The sequence below is a fragment of the Dermochelys coriacea genome, chromosome 2 (assembly GCF_009764565.3).
Source record: "Dermochelys coriacea isolate rDerCor1 chromosome 2, rDerCor1.pri.v4, whole genome shotgun sequence".
In the NCBI taxonomy this organism is placed as follows: domain Eukaryota; kingdom Metazoa; phylum Chordata; order Testudines; family Dermochelyidae; genus Dermochelys; species Dermochelys coriacea.
The window spans coordinates 10,139,818-10,161,369 of record NC_050069.1 but is presented as its reverse complement, the minus strand read 5'-3'; the positions used below and the strand labels follow the sequence as shown (position 1 = coordinate 10,161,369).

Sequence of the window (21,552 nt, the reverse complement as noted above, 5' to 3'; positions counted from 1 at the left end):
GCCCAACATTTCCCTGTTTTCAGTTGCTTATTACATTGTCAAAATTTAACCACCTGGGCTGAAATTTTCCATGCCATTTTTCTCCCAGGACCTCACCCTTATTCAGTGCCCACAATGTATGGTGCTCAGCTAATTATTTTTATTTTCTTTTCATTGTTAAATACATGGCTCCATGCCTTATTTACTGCACGCTGTTCATAGCACGGTCTGAAAACAGAATTAAGTTCCTCATAAGCTTTTTTCTTGTCACTATAGGATATGAGTGTTTCACAAAGCATAATTTATTTTCGTAACACCCCTGTGAAGTGAGAGGTGGTGATACCCCCGTTTTACAGATCACAAACTAAGACAAAGAGAGTAAGGTCAAAAATATCCAATAGGGGTACTCAATTTGAGATGCCTAGAGACCGGATTGTCAGCGTATTTAACATTATATAGTGCTTTATATGTTCAAAGTACAGTTCCCATTGACTAAAGTTGCCGCTGTGAGCATTCAGCACTTCTGTAAATAAGAAACAAAAGGTCTCAAAAAGTCAGGCACTCAAAATGAGGGACACACGATTAGTGACCATCTGTGAGAAGTCTGGTTTAAATCGGGGTGCCCAACCTACAGCCCACCAGAGCATTTCATTATGTCCACAGCTGGCTTCAACACAGTAAGTGTGTAAATAGACAATACTATACATAGAAACAACCTATCTAAATACATACTAAACTTAAAATATAAGTCAATACAGGAGACTTTAAATCTTATTAAAATATGTAGAATCTGTTTGGCACACACAAGGTTATGCCTAGGTTTATGTGGCTCCCCTGTGTCATAAGGTTGGGTGCCACTTGTTTAAGTGACTTGCCTAGCATCATACAGGAACTCTGTGGCAGAGGAAGAGATGGAATCCAGTTCTTCAGGGAAGCATTCATCTGTCTTACCCCTGAGATCATCCATTCTCTTCCTGCATCCCCTGCCTTGTTCATTACACACCTTCCAACTTCTGCAACAAATGAAATAGGGGTCCTACAGATATGCTACACAATCCTGATTTATCCCCCTAGCAAGTCTGTCTGCCCTGTGCACAAAACTGACTGAAGTCCTGGGGAAAAAGTTACCATGTGATCATGTAATTAAAGACTGTCTCATAATGCTTATGCACAAGGACATAAATTAAGGCTGCAACAGGCAACTTTAATTCTGGCATTTCCTAACTTTTGAGAGCTTAATTTTGCAACCTTAATTATGTTCTTTTAATGTAGTTTTGTGTGTGTAATAAATAAGTACAGCACATTAAGTTCATAGCGTATATTGTATCTGTCACATAGGTATTTGGGTACGTAAAACAGATAAAAAAGGGATGGTGCAAAAAAAAAATGGCCAATAATTAAATTGAACTAATCCCAGCCTCCTCCATTCCCCCAAACTGCTGACCAAACAAATCTACTTCCATCCCTCCCCATAAACATACCAGAAAAATGCTATGTTAAATGTAATGTGTCTTGCTAAGAATTATTTTAAGAAAGTTCTGGCCTGTTTTTTACAAGAAGCCAGAGTAGATGACCACAATGGTCCCTTCTGGCCTAGGAATCTAAGAGTCTATCTTTGCTTACTTGTCATGGTGCTATATTTTACAATACAGTGATTCATAGAGCTGAGTGAAAACTTTATAACCAAGTCTTATCCAAAAAGGTGCACTCTACTGCAAGATATTTACCTAACAAACTAATAAATACAGGGTTGTCATGGTTTTACCAGGATATGACTCACTTCAGTCTTTTACACACTGTGTATTCCAAAGTACAAATGGCTGCAGACCAAAAAGCACACTTGTACATGACATCATGACATTAACAGCTGTTCATTTTAAAAGGTCAACTGAAATGTAAGGAAACAAATCAAAAAGATTCTAAATCCTGATAGTTCCCATCTAGGCTTTTTACACATGATAAATACATTTTGAGATGAACTGGAAGTCTTTTTACCTGCAGACAGACAATTTCAGGCTCTGACTTTTCTGGGTTATCCATGCTACTGTTGAAGACACTGCTAATCCCTAAAACAGAGCAGGAATTGCATTGCCTTCATTATTGTAGATGTCAGGAATATCAACTGCTACATGAAACACATGGACTTGAACTCAGGTATTAGCAGTTAAGGGGCCCCATATTACCCTTTAATTGCTCGTGTTATAAACAATGTAAAACATTTCAGAAAAATTGATCATGCCTCCACTGCCTATTACCATAAGTCTCAATTATTGCCTCTAAACCAAAATTCAAACAATTCCCCATGCCTTACCAGCTGCCAATGGCCCAGCTACCTCTTATCCAGCTAACAAAATCTTTAATATACTCCCTCCCAACAATTTCTACTCACTGTCAATATAAAAATTTAAGACAGACTGAAAATCTGGGACATGGTAAAAAACCTAAGTTTACTATAAAAAATGTAAACACAGTATAACCCTGGTCCATAATACAAATAATAATACTTAAACATTATATTGATTAGACCTGACCTAAGGAGAGAAGTAAGGACAGTGAAGGGGAAAGCGGATAGTGGAGGCCATCTCATGTAACCCTGAGGTCCAGGCTGCTTAATCCAGGTTTCCTATGCAGCATCGAGGCTGGCACTTGAGCGCTTTATTGTTTGATCTAACTACAAAGCTTCAGGTTTTTAAATGAAGTGATAAAACTGAAGACTACTAAAAACTTGAACTTTACTATCTTTAACTTGCATGGGAAAAAACCAGGAAAACCAACTTTAATCATACCAAGGCATTAATCTATTCATAGCTATGCAACAGTTTAGTGCAAATAGACATGGCACTTTAGAAACAAGGGGAAAAGTGGATGGGCAGGAAGGGAGAAGTAACTATTCACTGAGAATTTTAAGAGCAAAAATAGACTAATTAGCATCCATGAAATCCCTGGGCAAGAAATTCAAGGAAGTATTACTGTACAAGAGAAGACCGTCACACAGTGCAGCACATTTGGGTAGTGATGAGACAAGTGAACCAGCATGAGGTGACCTTTACTGATGACGGAAGTTATACAGACCAACTGTATCATAGACAGAATCTGAAGGGCTTTAGCAGGTGAAAGAGGCTACCTTGAAGTTAATCTGAAAAGCAGTTTGCAGTGTATCAGAGCCAGGGATGCAGTTACATTACTGCTACATCCAGAATGCTAGCAGAAACATTTTGTACCTGCTGACATGCATTAATCATGATTGCAGCAAGTAAGCCATTACAATAGTCTAAACGGGCAAAAAATAATGGCATGAACTGTATCAGCAAGTGAGGTGAGGAGGTGCACTGGCATTCCTGAACTGTCGGCAGAAAGATTTTGTTACAGTTCAAAACATGAGTGATGCGAATCATGCTGGACTCTCGTCACCCATGCTGCTCACCATAAAAGAGAATGTAGCAACAAAAAGCATTAAGATGTGGACAAGAGTGAGTAACTAGTTTCCACAATTCTGCTTTTACTATAACCAATTGTACAAAACCCCCGGACACTGAAGTATAACATCATGTAGCCAATTATTTTAGTTTATTGCTCATTCATTGTGTGATGTTAGGACTAAGGCCAAGATTTTGTCAAGGATATTTTTAGTAGAAGTCACAGACAATAAAGAAAAATTCACAGAAGTCTGTGACCTGTCCCGGACTTCTACTAAAAATATCCATGACAAAATAGGAAGCTGCTGGGCAACTGCGGGACAGGTTTGGAGCTTGAGGGTCCCCCTCCACCCTGGCTCCGAGCTGCAGGGGTCCCTCTGACACTCACAGGGGCCCGAGGCTGCAGGGATCCCCCTGCCAAACACTGAGGCCAGAAGCTGCATGGGTGCCCCACAGCTCCCAGCCCTCCACGGGAAGCAACAGGACCTGGCAGCTCCCAACCACCATGGGCTGAAGTCACTGAGGTCTTCAGAAGTCTCAGAATCTATGACCTCTGTGACAAATTCATAGCCTTAATTATGATTAACTAACATGTTATGTCATATATAATCATTCTATACTAAACAGAGTTAAGTTGTAGAATGATAGAAGTATAAGATTGATCAGTAGTCAGAAGGGATAAGTATGCATTAGATATCTAAGTAAGGAGGGATGAAACGCAAGGCCTACAGGCTGAGGCCTGTAAGACTTTAGCTTAGCCATATTAGACTATAAGCTTAAGAAATACTTGATGTAAGTAACTGTGCCACAAGGTTACAGGAAAAGTTTTACCAATGGATGATATTGTGAAAAATTAAAAGTAAGAGTAATTTTTTTTTGCTTACAAATTACCCGGTAGTCACATTATTCTACATGCCCTAACCGCATGGTATGAGGTATAGTCAGAATCACATTATAAAAAGAGGATGCCCAGCGTGGAAAAATTGAGCTCCTTATGTGAAACTCTAGCAGGAACCATCCTTCTACTGATAATCAATTGGAAAGGCAACCATCAGACCTTAAGAACATCCTTAAGGATGCAAGTATAACTATATTTATAATTTGTGCATAGGTCTTTATAGAATTTCTATTTGCTTGAGTAATCATAACTTTAATAAAACTTGTAAAACAGAATAGACCTTGTACTTGCATGTGTAGTCACTATCTTTGGTCATTATGAGTTCCTAGAGAGTCTAAATCTGAAGCAAGTATAAGAGGTTACTTTCACTCTGTTGAGCTTGAAACTGTAGCCACAACAGCCAAACCAACGCTGGTGTAATATAACATCACTAAAATTAACTTTAAATAAAAATAAAGGCTACAATCAGTAAGGGAAACAGAAGTCAGAAAAATATCAGTCTCAATGCAGATAAAATATAACCCTGCAGTGATGGATTAAAGCACTTAGGGAAAGCACAGATGAATTAAAAAGGGGACCAAACAGGACTCATGGCATAAAGAACAGAAGTAAAAGGGTTGAACACTGCAGGCTACAGACGTATTGAATGTTTGTGATTTGGTAGAGTGAATGTACAGCAAATACAGTTTCTACTTGAGACCATAGCCCATAACTATTTCACATTTGGGGACAATGTATATCTTCAAATCAGCGGCACTGCGATGGGTACCCGCATGGCCCCACAGTATGCCAACATATTTATGGCTGACTTAGAATAACGCTTCCTCCACTCTCTTCCCCTAATGCCCCTACTCTACTTGCGCTACATTGATGACATCATCATCATCTGGACCCATGGAAAAGAAGTCCTTGAGGAATTCCACCATGATTTCAACAATTTCCATCCCACCATCAACCTCAGCCTGGACCAGTCCACACAAGAGATCCACTTCCTGAACACTACGGTGCTAAAAAGCGATGGTCACATAAACACCGCCCTATACCGGAAACTTACTGACCGCTAATCCTACCTACATGTCTCCAGCTTTCATCCAGACCACACCACACGATCCATTGTCTACAGCCAAGCTCTACGACACAACCGCATTTGCTCCAACCCCTCAGACAGAGACAAACACCTACAAGATCTCTATCATGCATTTCTACAACTACAATACCCACCTGCTGAAGTGAAGAAACAGATTGACAGAGCCAGAAGAGTACCCAGAAGTCACCTACTACAGGACAGGCCCAACAAAGAAAACAACAGAACGCCACTAGCCATCACCTTCAGCCCCCAACTAAAACCTCTCCAACGCATCATCAAGGATCTACAACCTATCCTGAAGGACGACCCATCACTCTCTCAGATCTTGGGAGACAGACCAGTCCTTGCTTACAGACAGCCCCCCAACCTGAAGCAAATACTCACCAGCAACCACACACCACATAAAAAAACCACTAACCAAGGAACCTAGCCTTGCAACAAAGCCTGTTGCCAACTCTGTCCACATTTCTATTCAGGGGACACCATCATAGGGCCTAATCACATCAGCCACACTATCAGAGGCTCCTTCTCCTGCACATCTACCAATGTGATATGTGCCAGCAATGCCCCTCTGCCATGTACACTGGTCAAACTGGACACTCTCTATGTAAAAGAATAAATGGACACAAATCAGACGTCAAGAATTATAACATTCAAAAACCAGTCGGAGAACACTTCAATCTCTCCGGTCACTCGATTACAGACCTGAGAGTGGCTATCCTTCAACAAAAAAGCTTCAAAAACAGACTCCAACGAGAGACTGCTGAATTGGAATTAATTTGCAAACTGGATACAATTAACTTAGGCTTGAACAGAGACTGGGAATGGATGAGTCACTACACAAAGTAAAACTATTTCCCCATGTTTATTCCCCCTCTCACACACACACAGTTCCTCAGATGTTCTTGTCAACTGCTGGAAATGGCCCACCTTGATTATCACCACAAAAGGTCCCCCCCCAGCTCTCCTGCTAGTATTAGCTCACCTTACCTGATCGCTCTCGTTACAGTGCATATGGTAACACCCATTGTTTCATGTTCTCTGCGTATATAAACATCCCCACTGTACTTTCCACTGAATGCATCCGACGAAGTCAACTACAGCTCACGAAAGCGTATGCTCAAATAAATTTGTTAGTCTCTAAGGTGCCACAAGTGCCCCTTTTCTTAATATGGAACTAGAGGATTGTTAAAATTCTTCTCCATTACCATAGTGTCATCCTGATTCTACAGCGTTCAGCTGATCAGCTTTGGTATGAAGCAGCTCCAAAGCTTCTGGAGGTAAGATAGGGTCTTTCAAATGCCCCTCACACAAGCTGTCCACATGACATATTGAGTTTAGCAACCCCTGTGCCCATCAGACTGGCAGGAAGACTGCAATAGTGACGTCACAAAGATGCTACGTTTTTACAGGGTCCTGGTAAAAAATAAAAAACTTCAGCAGATATCATTTACAGCTTTAGGGCATAGTGTAAGCCAGTGCTTCTCAAGCTATCTGATGTGGGGGACTGGCAATTTTTTTTCCCCAACGGGCATGCAGACCAGCCGCCGATGGCTAGCGGACCGGCACCGGTCCGCGGACCACCACTTTCAGTAGCACTGGTGTAAGCGACATACAGACACTCCTCTGAAGAAAATAGCCTCAATGGACACTATTTCCATACCTGTTAAGAGCTCAGCAAGTGTGACCAACTTCCCTATAGCATCAGTACTACTACTAATTATTAAAACCTTTTAGCACTTACAGCGCTTTTCGTCAGTAGATCTCAAAGAAGATCTCAAAGTGCTTTACAAAAGAGGCTAGCATCATTATCTCCATTTTAGAGATGGAAAAATATAGCCACCAGGAGGTGAAATGACTTTCCCAAGGTCACCCAGCAGACCAGTGACCGAGCCAGGAATAGAATCCAGGCCTCTCAAGTCCCAGTCCAGTGATCTATCCACTAGGAAACACTGTATCCCTTATACTTAAGAGAAATATATTTTTGAGTGCTTTGCATAACTCAAAAATGGCTTAATGAATTTTTTTCAAATTAAAAAAAAAATACTTTTCGACTAAGTTCGAACTTAGGAAACAATCCAAAATAAGATTTCCCACCCACCCCACTTTCAGAGAAGTGAGTGAATGAACAGAAGGGTCATGAATCAGACAGTTAAATTAGGAATCTGGGATGATTCTTGTTACAGTTTAACATCAATTGCTTACCAGTGAGATCTTCAAAAGCATCTAACAGAGTTAAACAACGCAAGTCTGATTGAAAAATCCATGGAATTTGTGCTCTCTTAAGGTCCTTGGGTGCTTTAGAATATCTCAGCCTAAACAGTTTTACCCAACGTTAATAAAACCCAGTGAAAAAATTAGTTCACTGGAAATTCCACATACCTTAAGTAGATTTTCCAGCTCTCAGTAGTAGGTACTCGCTATGACTGAGATGGAAGTCTGAAATGATAATTTAGACTTGATCAGGATCCTTTCTTAACATATGAAAATTCAGATTAGTCACATACTTGATACACGTTGAATGCAAATAGTTTAACAGTGACCCCAGCAACATTAAGTCAAAATAATTTTCCAAATAAATGGACTATGTGGCAGTCAGTTGGGGTACATCTTCTGTTATGTTTCAGAGTAGCAGCCGTGTTAGTCTGTATTCGCAAAAAGAAAACGAGTACTTGTGGCACCTTAGAGACTAACAAATTTATTAGTCTCTAAGGTGCCACAAGTACTCCTTTTCATCTTCTGTTATGATATCTACTGGAGATGGAAGTGAATGCCTTATAGAGTGTTAGAGTGTGCTGTTGACAGTACTGTAGGTGATGTGAAGGTGGTAAAAAAAAATGCTGGAGACTTTTCCCTTATTATTTTCATGATTCAAGGTTTTGGATGGATGCATCCTGATGCAACTTTAATAGTCTAAATCAGGGTTTCTCAACCTTTTTCTTCCCGAGCCCTCCCCAACATGCTATAGAAACTCCACAGCCCACCTGTGCCACAACAACTGTTTTTATGTATATAAAAGCCAGGGCCAGTGTTAGGGGGTAGCAAGCAGGGCAATTGCCCAGGGTTCCACACTACAGGCGGCCCCACGAAGCTAAGTTGCTCAGGCTTCACCTTCAGCCCCAGATGGCAGGACTCAGGGCCCCCGGATTCAGCCCCATATCATGAGGCTTTGGCTTTCTGCCCTGGACTCCAGCATATCTAATCCTGGCCCAGCTTGGCAGCCCCCTGAAACCTGCTTGTGGCCCCCACACAGGGCCTCAGACCGCTGGTTGAGAACCACTGGTCTAAACGTACCTTGAAGTTAGTTGTTTGGGGGGGGGGGGGGTGTTGCATATCACAAAAGAAGCCCAATTCCTGAATGAGAGTTCTAGGTGCTACAACACTACAAATAATAAAAATAAATAAATAAAGTCTCCCTGAAGAAAATCTGAAAACAGTATCTAGTGAGAATTGGTTACTCATCCTGTGCAGTAACTGTAGTTCGAGATGTGTGTCACTCTAGATGCGTTTGCCATCCCTGCACCTTTGAGCGGAGACTGTCATAGCAGTGTCTGTTTGGCCTGTGCATATATGCTAGTCAGTCTCATGCCCCATATCATCATTATATCACACTGCGCAGGCGAACTGCTCTGCATTCCTTCTTGACCGCAAATCCCCATAGCAGAGAACTCCGAAGAAAAGGGGAAGGAGGGCAAATAGTGAGCTCCCATAGGTACAGACATCTCAAAGAACTACAGTGACTACAAAGGGTGAGTAACCATTTCTTCTTCTTTGAGTAGTGTCCCTATAGGTGCTCCACTTTAGGTGACTACTGAGCAGTTCCCCATAAGACAAAGGGGGCTTCAAAGTTGAGTCCAGTATGGAAGAAAATACAACCAAGCCGAATCCAGTATCAGAAGCAGAGTTGTGAGTAGCATTCAGTGAACATATTCACAGAAGCCCAGGTAGTGGCCTCGCTTATTTCAATAATGGGCATGTTTTCAAGAAATGTCGTAGAGGTAGAAATGGACTTCATATAGTGAGTCTGTATGTCCAAAGGTGCTTGAATATGACAAAATTCATAGCAAGAATTAATGCAATCAGATATCCGCTGGGAAAGTCTTTGATTAGAGATTGCAGACCCTTTCAATCTATCTGTGAGCAAGACAAACAATTTGGGGGTCTTTCTGAAGTGTTTAGTCCTAATTCAGATAGAAGTGCTCTCCCGATATCAATGGTGTTCAGTAGTGCCTCCTGTTTATCTAGGTGAGTTTCAGGTTGGAAGACTGGCAGGTGAATAGGTTGGTTAATATGGAACTTGGAGAACACTTTAGGTAAAAATTTGAGGTGAGGTTGTAACGTGACCTTGTCCTTAAACAAAATACTGTGAAAAGGGGGTCATGCCATGGGGCCCCTTTTTTCTCCAACCCATCACGCCAATGTGATGGCTATCGGGAATGCCATTTTCATGGATAAATGGAGCAGCGAGCAGGTAGCCATCAGTTCAAATAGTGGTCTTGTAAGGCAGTGGTTCTCAACCAGGGGTACATGTACCCCTGGGGGTAGACAGAGGTTTTCCAGGGGGTATGTCAGCTCATCTAGGTATCTGCCTAGTTTTACAACAGGTTACATAAAAAGCACTAGCGAACTCAGTACAAACAAAATTTCATACAGACAATGACTTGTTTATACTGCTCTATATACACTATACACTGAAATGTAAGTACAATATTTATATTCCAATTAGGGCTGTCAAGTGATTAAAAAAATTAATTGTGATTAATCGCACTGTTAAACAATAAAAATACCATTTATTTAAATATTTTTGGATGTTTTCTACATTTTCAAACATGGATTTCAATTACAACACAGAATACAAAGTGTACAGTGCTCACTTTACATTTATTTTTAATACAAATATTTGCACGGTAAAAAATAAATCATATTTTTCCATTCATCTAATACAAGTACTGTAGTGCAACCTCTTTATAATGAAAGTTGAGCTTATAAATGTTGAATTATGTACAAAAAACTGCATTCAAAAATAAAAACAATGTAAAACTTTTAGAGCCTACAAGTCCACTCAGTCCTACTTCAGCCAATCGCTCAAACAATTGTGATTACATTTCTAGGAGATACTGGTGCCTGCTTCTTGTTTACAATGTCACTTGAAAGTGAGAACAGGCGTTCGTATGGCACTTTTGTAACCGGCGTCGTAAGATATTTACTTGCCAGATACGCTAAACATTCATATATCCCTTCAGGCTTCAACCACCATTCCAGAGGATATGCACCCATGCTGATGACGGGTTCTGCTCAGTAACAATCCAAAGCAGAGCGGATCAACACATGTTCATTTTCATCATCATGAGTCAGATGCTACCAGCAGAAGGTTGATTTTCTTTTTCGGTGGTTTGGGTTTTGTAGTTTCTGCATCAGAGTGTTGCTCTTTTAAGACTTCTGAAAGCATGCGCCACACCTCGTCCCTCTCACATTTTGGACGGCACTTCAGATTATTAAACCTTAGGTCAAATGCTGAAGCTATTTTTAGAAATCTCACATTGGTACCTTCTTTGAGTTTTGCCAAAACTGCAGTGACAGTGTTTGCAAATCAAACAACATGTGCTGGGTCATCATCCGAGACTGCTATAACATGAAATATATGGCAGAATGCGGGTAAAACAGAGCAGGGGACATACAAGTCTCCCTCAAGGAGTTCAGTCAAAATTTAATTAACGCATTATTTTTTTAACGAACATCATCAGTATGGAAGCATGTCCTCCGGAATGGTGGCTAAAGCATGAGGGGACATTTGAATGTTTAGTATATCTGACGCGTAAATACCTTGCAACACCGGCTACAAAAGTGCCAAGCGAATGCCTGTTCTCACTTTCAGGTGACACTGTAATAAATAAGAAGCAGGCAGCAGCATCTCCCATAAACATAAACAAACTTGTTTGTCTTAACGATTGGCTGAACAAGAAGTAGGACTGAGCAGACTCGTAGGCTCTGAAGTTTTACATTGTTTTGTTTTTGAGTGCAGTTATGTAACAAACAAACAAAAAAAGTATACATTTAAGTATACAAAAATATACTTTCACGATAGAGAAACATCAACAAAGCATTGTAAAGGATACCCCAGGTTAGAGGGCAGCGGTGACACAGCTACTCATTAGTCTGGATTGAACCCTCGTATGTCACACCCATAGGGACACTACTCAAAGAATAAACATTTGTTTCCTCAAGGTATATGTATAAGCAGAAGAGCCAAGCCACACTTCAGCTAATTTTACAAACATGTACAAATAAAACTCAGAATAAGCATGAGAGATTTTAGTCCAAAGGATAGTTCTTTTTTCAGGAAATGACTGTAGCACTTTAAAATATAAGTGCCTTATCATCCATAAGCCACATGGTAATTAGCGTGGCATGACTATACTTCACCTTTAAAAACAAACTGAAGATTTTTTTTTCTGTGCTGCACCACATTGTCTATCATTGCTGAAGGTAGCACAACCCTGCATAGCAAGCTAGTAAAACTCCATTTAGTAATAGTGTTTTAGAATTTGATTCAGTACACAATTGTGGGAGTGACAGCAAAAGAAATCAAACTTTTCAAAACTGCCCAATGATCTTTTATTCACCTTAAGCAGGTCAGCCTGTACAGCCCGAACACTGCTTGACCCGTTTTACGCTGACTTCAGTTCTTTGGCCAGTCAGCTAACCTAATGCAAGGCTGTGAGAGTGAATGGCTTGAGACCACAAATGCCCATTCTCATTAGACCAAATCTGCTAATTTAACTATTATTCATGAAGCAGGACAGGAATGAAGGTAAAAGGACTGCAATATGCTGAACAAGGAACACAGAGCCCAGCCTTGTTTAGTTCTTCAGAAGAGAGTCAGCCATGGCTAGGTAGTCCTCTTTTTTTATCCTTCCTCTTTGGTCTCATGAAATCAGCAGTGAACCCCTCCTACCTCTTGGAATTCACACTGCTAAACTCAGTGTGCTCTTGTCTTCTACAGTATACTATGTCAAGTGCCATCTGTGGTTGCCAGGCAGTCCTACACAGAGAGCTTAGTCAGGTAGGGGGACAACAGTTAAGGCAAGGAGCTTGCACCAGAGCTTGCAGGGATAGCACTTAATCCTCAAGAGAATGTGTAGGTGATGGTGAATATTTGCAGTGGAGAATACAAAAAAAGGAGAAAGGAAACTAGTGGGATTCACAAAAGGGCAGAAAAGAGAACAGCAGGAGAGAAAACCTGAGGAATGGAAGGGAAAGAAGATACATTTTCTTTCCTCTCCTGTTGTGTATGTCTACAGAAGAAAGGACAGTGAAAAAATGCAGAGACAAGATTTAAAAATAAAAAAAAATAAAATATCGTATGAGTAACAGAGCACTACATTCTACTGCAAAGATTCATAAAAGCTATAAAAAGGAACAAAAGGGATTGAAAGAGAAAACCACACACATTCAGTCTGTACATGAAATGTCTACCAAAGCTAAACAACTTGAAAATTCATCTTTGAGGTCATAAAAAATAATACGCTTATGTCCTCTCTTCCCCCTCATACCAAGATATAAGCATATTTGGAAAATATTCTGCACTGAGTACATGTCCTGAATTTTTAACTTAACAAAATACTACTCTCCTTTTAAAAGCACTGTCACAAAGAGGAATATTTCTCTCTGCATGACTACAGAGATCTCAGGAGTTCTTTGAGCATATCTCAGTGTTTCCCCCCAATACGTATGTGGCAAGTCCTCCACAGAGTGTTGGCCACCTACCATGCCTTCTGGTGGCTTTTACCAACACCTGCTTGTATGCACCATCAACAAGGAGTCATTAGCCAGCAGCTGCCAAAGTTGTATTCACAGTGAAGGCTGAGAAGGGAAACTGATTCAGGCCATGTCTACACTACCCGCCGGATTGGCCGGTAGTGATCGATCTATCGGGGATCGATTTATCGCGTCTAGTGTAGACACGATAAATCGATCCCTGATCGCTCTGCTGTCGACTCTGGAACTCCACCAGGGGGAGAGGCGGAAGCAGAGTCGACAGGGGAGCAGCGGCCGTCGATCCTGCTCCGCAAGGACACGAAGTAAGTGATTCTAAGTCGATCTAAGATACATTGACTTCAGCTACGCTATTCTCACAGCTGAAGTTGCGTATCTTAGATTGATCCCCCCACCAAGTGTAGACCAGGCCTAAGAGTGTATGATACTTCTCAGCTTCCTTATGCAGCCAGCTCATGCACTAGATGCAGAAGAAAACTGTCTCATGCTTGTAAGGGAAAGCGAGTTTCCATCAGCATGAAGTGCAAGAGTGTTTTACAGATTGTAGGGCTGAAGAGGCAAACTTACTGAATGGTGATGAAAAAGGGGTGAACAGTGAGGTGGTAAAATATGCAGATGACACAAAATTACTCTAGATAGTTAAGTACAAAGCTGACTGCAAAGAATTTCAAAAGGATCTCACAAAACTGGGTAACTGGGCAATGAATTGGCACATGAAATCCAATGCTGATAAGTACAAAGTAACGTACATTGGAAAAAATAATCCCAGCTATACATACAAAATGATTGGGTCTAAATTAGCTGTTCCCATTCAAGAAAGAGCTTGCCTTCATCGTGGACAGTTCTCTGAAAACATTAGCTCACTGTTCAGCAGCAGTCAAAAAAGTGAACAGAACATTAGGAACCATTAAGAAAGGAACAGATAATAAAACAAATGCCACTATATAAATCAATGGTACCCCCACACATTGAAAACAGCTTCTTGTTGTGTTTACCTTATCTCAAAAAAGATACATTAGAACTGGAAAGGTGCAGAAAAGGGCAATGAAAATGATCAGGAGTACGGAACAGTTCCACATGAAGAGAGATTGAACAGACTGGAATTATTCATTTTAAAAAAGAAAGTAAGAGGACACATGATAGAGGTCTATAAAATCATGAATGGTATAGAAAAAGTGAATAGGGAAGTATTATGTATCCCTTCACATAACAGAACTAGGGGTCACCCAATGAAATTAACAGGCAGGAGGTTTAAAACAAACATAAGGAAGTACTTTACACAAAACACAATCAACCTGTGGAACTCGTTGCCAGGGGAAGCTGTGAAGGCCAAAAGTATAAATTGGTTCAAACAAGAATTCATAGAGGATACGTCCATCAGTGGCTATTGTCCAAGATGGTCAGGAACACATCCCCATGCTGCACGCATCCCTAAACCTCTAACTGCCAGAAGCTGGACTTGGACAACAAGGGATGGATTACTCAATAATTGCCCTGTTCTGTTCATTCCCTCTGAAGCATGTGGCACTGGTCAGACACAGAATACTGGGCTAGGTGGACCACTGGTCTGACCCAGCATAGCCATTCTTATCAACTGCTTACAACTGGGATGAAGAATAGTCAGAGTGAGCACAGAGACAGAAAGAAGGATGGGAAGAAATAAAGAGTGACAATCACATATTATTCTCCCCTAGAAAGAATTGGGAGACACCTAAATTTAGAGCTGAACCATGAATATATATTTAATAGTTTTATTATGACAGTCTAGTGAACTATTCATTTATCCTTACTAACTGATTTTAAAATTAAGACAAGACAACTCTTAAGGGAAATCCCTCACTTTAAATACCCCATCCTGTCCTAAATCTCCGATGTCTCCTATGGTGGTACACCATCAGAATGGCAAAAACTGTCAAGGTCACTACTCCACACATCTTCAGCCTGGTTCTTGTCAACCCCTGCTGGCTCTATTTTATCACCCACTATGCCTACTGAGTGGCAATGTCAGCTTTCACCAGAGCTCTATCTACTCCAATTATTTCTAGGAAAACTATCAAGACTATAGTTAATTAATGAAAATAGGGACTTACACTTGGATTTGCATAACACAAAGATTTTTGTATCCTTTACAAAGAGAGGTCCTTAGCAGCCAGTCACTCAGACAGAGAACATATGCATTAACTAGCTTGTGTTGGTAAAGCTCTTTGAACATATAAAATGCTATAAAGTTCCAAATCTGAAACTGATGTGCTCTCACTCTGGGAAATTCTGCCACTACTACATCTGAGCATTCTGTAAAAAACCTTCTGTGCAGACTCAACATGCAACTCAATATGTAACACCAGACAGAAAAATTTAAAACAATACTCCATTTAAATCAAATTACTTAGGCCTCAAAACACTTAAGAGCATAAGAACGACCATACTGGGTCAGACCAAAGGCCATCTAGCCCAGTATCACGTCTTCTGATGGGGCCAATGCCAGGTGCCCCAGAGGGAATGAACAGAACAAGTAATCATCAATCATCCCTGTCGCTCATTCCCAGGTTCTGGCAAACAGAGGCTAGGGACACCATCCCTGCCCATCCTGGCTAATTTGTGTCAAGCTCTAGATGGACAAAAACTCAAATTCAATTTAAAATGCACAAAACTAGCATTTTTTAAAAAAATAAAACTGCCTTAAATGTGCTGGATACATTAAAAAAAGTTTATCAAAATTGTTTTGCATTTAAAAACTAAACTGAACTGATTTATTAAACAAAGGAAGAATTCTGCAGTTAGTGAACTGAATGATTGTTTCTGGTCAATTTGTCTTTCAAGGTCTTAAAATAAGTAGATCTCATCCTCTCACACTTAGTTTTTAAATATTGATTAAAAAAGGAAAACAAACTTTTCAACTCCCAACTGGTTTCTTAACTTCGAATGAACAAGTCACTGAACTGAACTAGCTGAATAAACTAAAACCAAGAAAATATTTTCTCTGAACCTCTAAAAGCTGGTTTAATACTTCAACAAACTCTGGATCCAAGAGCTTAGCCAATGATTTCCACCAGTTCAACTGTGTAACTTTCTTTAAAACTTGTCATCAAACATGTACTACTTACAATTATTTTTGTATTTAAATTATGTCAATAGATTATAAGTAGTTTAGGCCCTAAAATAGGGTGTCTAACTCATTTAAAAAATTGAAATGAACTAGTATTTAAAGAAAAAAATCCAATTTAAAATAAAAAAAATAATTTTCTTTCTATTTTTATCCACCTTGATTTGCAAGGACATTTAAATTGCCAGGAACTAGGCACCTCAGGAAAATTGGTGCACCAATACGAGCTCCTCCTTAACTCCACTCCAGAACTCAATCACCAGATAGACACAGTCCATCAGATCTAATTTCAGAGCAAGCGAACTATTGCACATGAAATTGGATACCAAAAAAATACCCAAACACCTCTCCACCATAATCCCCTGTTGGATCACCTCAACTGTATGCCTGTATGGAGTCAACTGTGCGAGCAATGGCTCTGCAGCAGCATCCAGCCAAGGCTTCATTACGCACATAAATCCTTCATAGTTAAAATGTTGCATTAAACATCACAAAACAAAGACTGATGTTCACCATCACCCTGAGCTCATAAAAGTTGTGACAAAACCAGTGGATCAGATATAAATAAAAACTAATTTTTAATTTCTTAGAAACTTCTTAATCAAATTCTCATTTTTGACCATAATCATATTTAAATTAAGTCTTTAAAAATATAAGGCAAACAGTAATACAAGCAACTTATTTTAAATGATTCTTCTGTAGATGGTATTCATACTATATGCACACATACACCACTTTCCACTATGTGTCTCACTTTTATTGTGACAGTCCTCTAGTGCTGTCAAGCAAGTAAAAAAATTAATCGCACAGTTAATCACACTGTTAAATAACAGAATACCATTTATTTAGATATTTTAGATGCTTTCTACATTTTCAAATATATTAATTTCAATAACACAGAACAACGAAGTGTAGAGCTCACTTTATATTTATTACAAATATTTGCACTGTAAAAAAGAAAGTGTATTTCATTTCACCTAATACAAGTACTGTAGTGCAATCTCTTTATAATGAAAGTTGAACTTACAAATGTAGAACTATGTACAAAAAATAACTGCATTCAAAAATAAAACAATGTAAAACTTTAGAACCTACAAGTTCATTCAGTCCTACTTCAGCCAATTGCCCAGACAAACAAGTTTGGTTACAATTTGCAGGAGATAATGCTGCACAAGTCTTGTTTACAATGTCACCTGAGAGTGAGAACAGGCATTCACATGGTACTGTTGTAGCTGGCATCACAAGATATTTATGTGCCAGATGTGCTAAAGATTCATATGTCCCTTCAGGCTTCAACCACCATTCCAGAAGACATGCATCCATGCTGATGACGGGTTCTGCTCAAGAACAATCCAAAGCAAAGTGGACCGAAGCATGATCATTTTCATCATCTGAGTCAGATCCCATCAGCAGAAGGTTGATTTTCTTTTTTTGTGGTTTGGGTTCTGCAGTTTCTGCATCAGAGTGTTGCTCTAAGACATCTGAACGCATTCTCCACACCTCGACCTTCTCAGATATTGGACGGCACTTCAGATTCTTAAACCAGGGCTGGAGTGCTGTATCTAGCCTTAGAAATCTCACTTCTTTGCGTTTTGTCTAATCTGCTGTGAAAGTATTCTTAAAACGAACATATGCTGGGTCATCATCTGACACTGCTTACTATGAAATATATGGCAGAATGTGGGTAAAACAGAACAGGAGACATACAATTCTCCCCCAAGGCGTTCAGTCACAACTTTAATTAATACATTTTTTTAATGAGCTTCATCAGAATGGAAGCATGTCCTCTGGAATGGTGGCCAAAGCATGAAGGGACACATGAATGTTCAGCATAGCTGGCACGTAAATACCTTGCAACACCAGCTACAAAAGTGCCATGAGAACGCCTGTACTCACTTTCAGGTGACATTGTAAAAAAGAATCAGTCAGCAATGCTGACCGTAAATGTAAACAAACTTGTCTGTCTTAGCGATTGGCTGAACAAGAAGTACGACTGAGTGAACTTCTACGCTATAAAGTTTTACATGATTTTGTTTCTGAGTGCAGCTATGTAACAAAAAAAGTATATGTTTAGGTTACACTTTCACGATAAAGAGATTGCACTACAGTAATTGTATGAGGTGAATTGAAAAATACAATTTCTTTTGTAATTTTTACAGTGCAAATATTTGTAATAAAAATATAAAGTGAGCACTGTACACTTTATATTCTGTGTTGTAACAGAAATAAATATATTTGACAATGTAGAAAAACATCCAAAAATATTTAATACATTTCAATTGGTATTCTATTGTTTAACAGTGTGATTAATCATGATTAATTTTTTTAATCACAGTTAATTTTTTTTAATTGTATGAGTTAACTGCGATTAATCAACAGCCCTTCTGTCCTCCAAATCCCTTGTCATGACTCTCACTTTTGGCTAGCCTTCCAGCACTAACCTCCACTCAACCTCTGCCTTCTTGCCTGACTTTGGTCCCTATAGCTATCAATATTATAAACCTCAAAAGAATGAGCTACTAATTCAAAAACTAACATTGTATCTTTAAGTAAATTAAATATCATGATCTTTTATTGTTGTAATCCACATCCTCCCTGTACCTCCACTCTTATTTGCTATGCTTCCCATTTCAGTCAGTTGGTGTTTTTTTTACCACATACTTCCAAGAGAGCAAGATTGGGCCTTTAAGATGTAAGAGCCCCAATGCAAACCTCTTATTTGTCTGCAAAGAGCCACATACACATAAGAAAGGCCATACTGGGTCAGATCAAAGGTCCCCTCTCTCTCTCTCACACACACACACACACACACACACACACACACACAGAGCATTCCCCACTAATGGTTGCTTTGTTTCGGAGGAGATAAGCAGCAGGCTGATGGAGCTTTCAATGGACATTTCCATATTCCTACTGCCAATTCCAAACAATGACAAGAGTGGCCACTTGATTTAAGGGATTATGGGACGTTTCCAGAGGCTGATCAGAGCGCAGTAAAGCAACACCTTGTTCACATTGGCGCTGTGGCGCTCCAGCGGGGGTGCAGCAAACATTATTTCACTCCCCAAGGTGGAGTACCAGCAGTGCTGTAGCAGCGGAGTCAAAAGCGCTCTACATGCCTTGCCAGTGTGGACGGGAAGTGAGCTAGTGCACCCAGGTCTCCTTTATTATGCTGTAACTCGCAAGTATAGCCAAGCCCTATGTCACCTAAATATCTATTTCATTTATTAATCTTATGGAGGTATCAGATAAAATTTTGGGAAGGAGGGGCATAAAGCCACTGGAATTCAAGCTGCGAATTCTTACAGACAAGAGATACAAGTACTGAATTTTGGACTCCACCTGGAATGGTAGGAAATGTAGTGTTTAAATTTAAAAAAAAAAAAGCTACCACCACTACACAAACATATAACAGTATCCTACTGTAATCCTGATCATTATGCTTCTATGCTACATGCATTTTCCTCATCTTTTGTTTTAATTCTTTTAGACTAAGCTCTAGAGAAAGCGTTCTCAAACTTGGGGTTGGGATCCCTCAGGGGGTCACGAGGTTATTACACGGGAGGTCGCGAGCTGTCAGCCTCCACCCCAAACCCCAATTTGCATCCAGCCTTTATAATGGTGTTAAATATATTCAAGTGTTTTTAATTTATAGGGGGGGGGTCGCACTCAGAGGTTTGCTATGTGAAAAGGGGCACCAGTACAAACGTTTGAGAACAACTGCTCTAAAGGGCAATGACTGCCTCACATTTTTTTTCTTTCCACAAACTAAGTACTCAAAAAAATGAAAGTAAAATATGGTAACAACATGTTAAATAGAGAGATTCAATTATTATATTACGGTATAATGTTTCTCTAAACAAAAGTTTAATGTTATAATTATTTGTCTCCAATTTACATGATAATGATTTGTAAACATGTTAAAACTTCCTAAATAAATAGATAAAAAATAAAATTCAATATCTACTGTTCATACAACTTTCAGGTTAAGAATTCAACCACTTAAAAGTCAGGATGTTTCCACCAAGACACGCATGTACAGTACGTAACTTTTCTAATTCCCATTTTCCTAAGGTGCCACAAGTACTCCTTTTCTTTCTGCGGATACAGACTAACACAGCTGCTACTCTGAAACCAGTCTTTAATCTGTGTCATAAAATATACCAGATACATAGTATGGCAGAAAGGTCTTCAATATATGGAACTTCTGCCTTTGAAGTACTTGATTTTTTGAGTGTAATGTTGTATTTACATTTGCGAAACAGGGTGACCTGACCCTTTAAGGACCAGAGGCCTGGAGCCAGACAGGCCCATACAATTAGCAGACTGCCACACCTAGGATGGGGTTTAGTTAATAGAACCAGTTCGCTATGGAGGAATTGATTCTCCTATAAAGAGCAGCAAAAAGCAGCATTACAGAGTCTGTTGGGAGTGAGTACACTCCAGCAGGAACACTGAGTTTTCGGGGAAAAGGGCTTCAGGCAGGAAAGGCTTGGGACACCCCCAGCAGGAAAACTGGGAACATGGACCTGATGGGGATTTGAGAATTTTTATTTTGAATATCACAGAAACTTAGAAACATAGGGCTGGAAGAGACCTCAAGAAGTCATCCAGTCGAGCCCCATGAGCTGTGGCAGGACCCAGTAAACCTAGACTTTCTGGCAGGTATTTATCCAATCTTTTCTTCAAAAACTTCCAATGATGGGGATTCCACAACCTTCCATGGAAGCCTATTCCAGAACTTAACTACCCATATAGATAGAAAGTTTTCCCCAATATCTAACTTTCATCTCCCTTGCTGCAGATTAAGCCTGTTATCTTTTGTCCTATCATCAGTGGGATGAGAGTGGTTATGTTAATAAATCCGGCCCCAGGGAGGGGTTGCTGAATTTAAGAGTTTAGTTTTGGTAATTTGATCAAGAGAGCCCTGAAAAGTGGGGAAACTGAGGCAGGGCCAGTGCAGCAGGATCTGATGCCAGAATGAGTACTCAGGTGGCAGCCAGTTCATTTATATGTATGCTTGTGTGTATACACACGCTTTAAAAATAGTATCAAGAAATATACTTAGTAATCAGCCTTCCTTTTTGGTTAATCAAATTACATTTAAAAAAAACACAGAAATCATTAGTTAAAATTCTGAATTTCAAAAGGTGCACAAGAAATAAATACAATACTGTTTTTATTAAGCACACTGAAATTTAAGATTTGCTAGCTAGTTTGAGAAGACACGTTTAGCATTGATTAAACAGAAGTTGCCAGATAAAACAAACCACATGGAAGATATGTTGTGAGG

The 21,552-nt window shown here is 39.7% G+C and overlaps 1 protein-coding gene across 9 annotated transcripts in view; it reads right to left on the bottom strand.

Annotated features, from left to right (window-relative positions):
• Positions 1-21,552, bottom strand: part of PTK2 (protein tyrosine kinase 2) — a 391,237-nt gene that overhangs the window by 356,826 nt on the left and 12,859 nt on the right. For 2 of the 9 annotated variants that reach the window (XM_043507287.1, XM_043507286.1), the window contains exon 2: positions 7,763-7,819. The exons of 6 other annotated variants lie outside the window; for them this stretch is intronic. The gene's annotated coding sequence lies outside the window, so the exon portion shown is untranslated. Of the gene's footprint in view, positions 1-7,762; positions 7,820-21,552 lie in introns of those variants that run through there. One more of the 9 variants, XM_043507298.1, reaches the window with a different exon arrangement.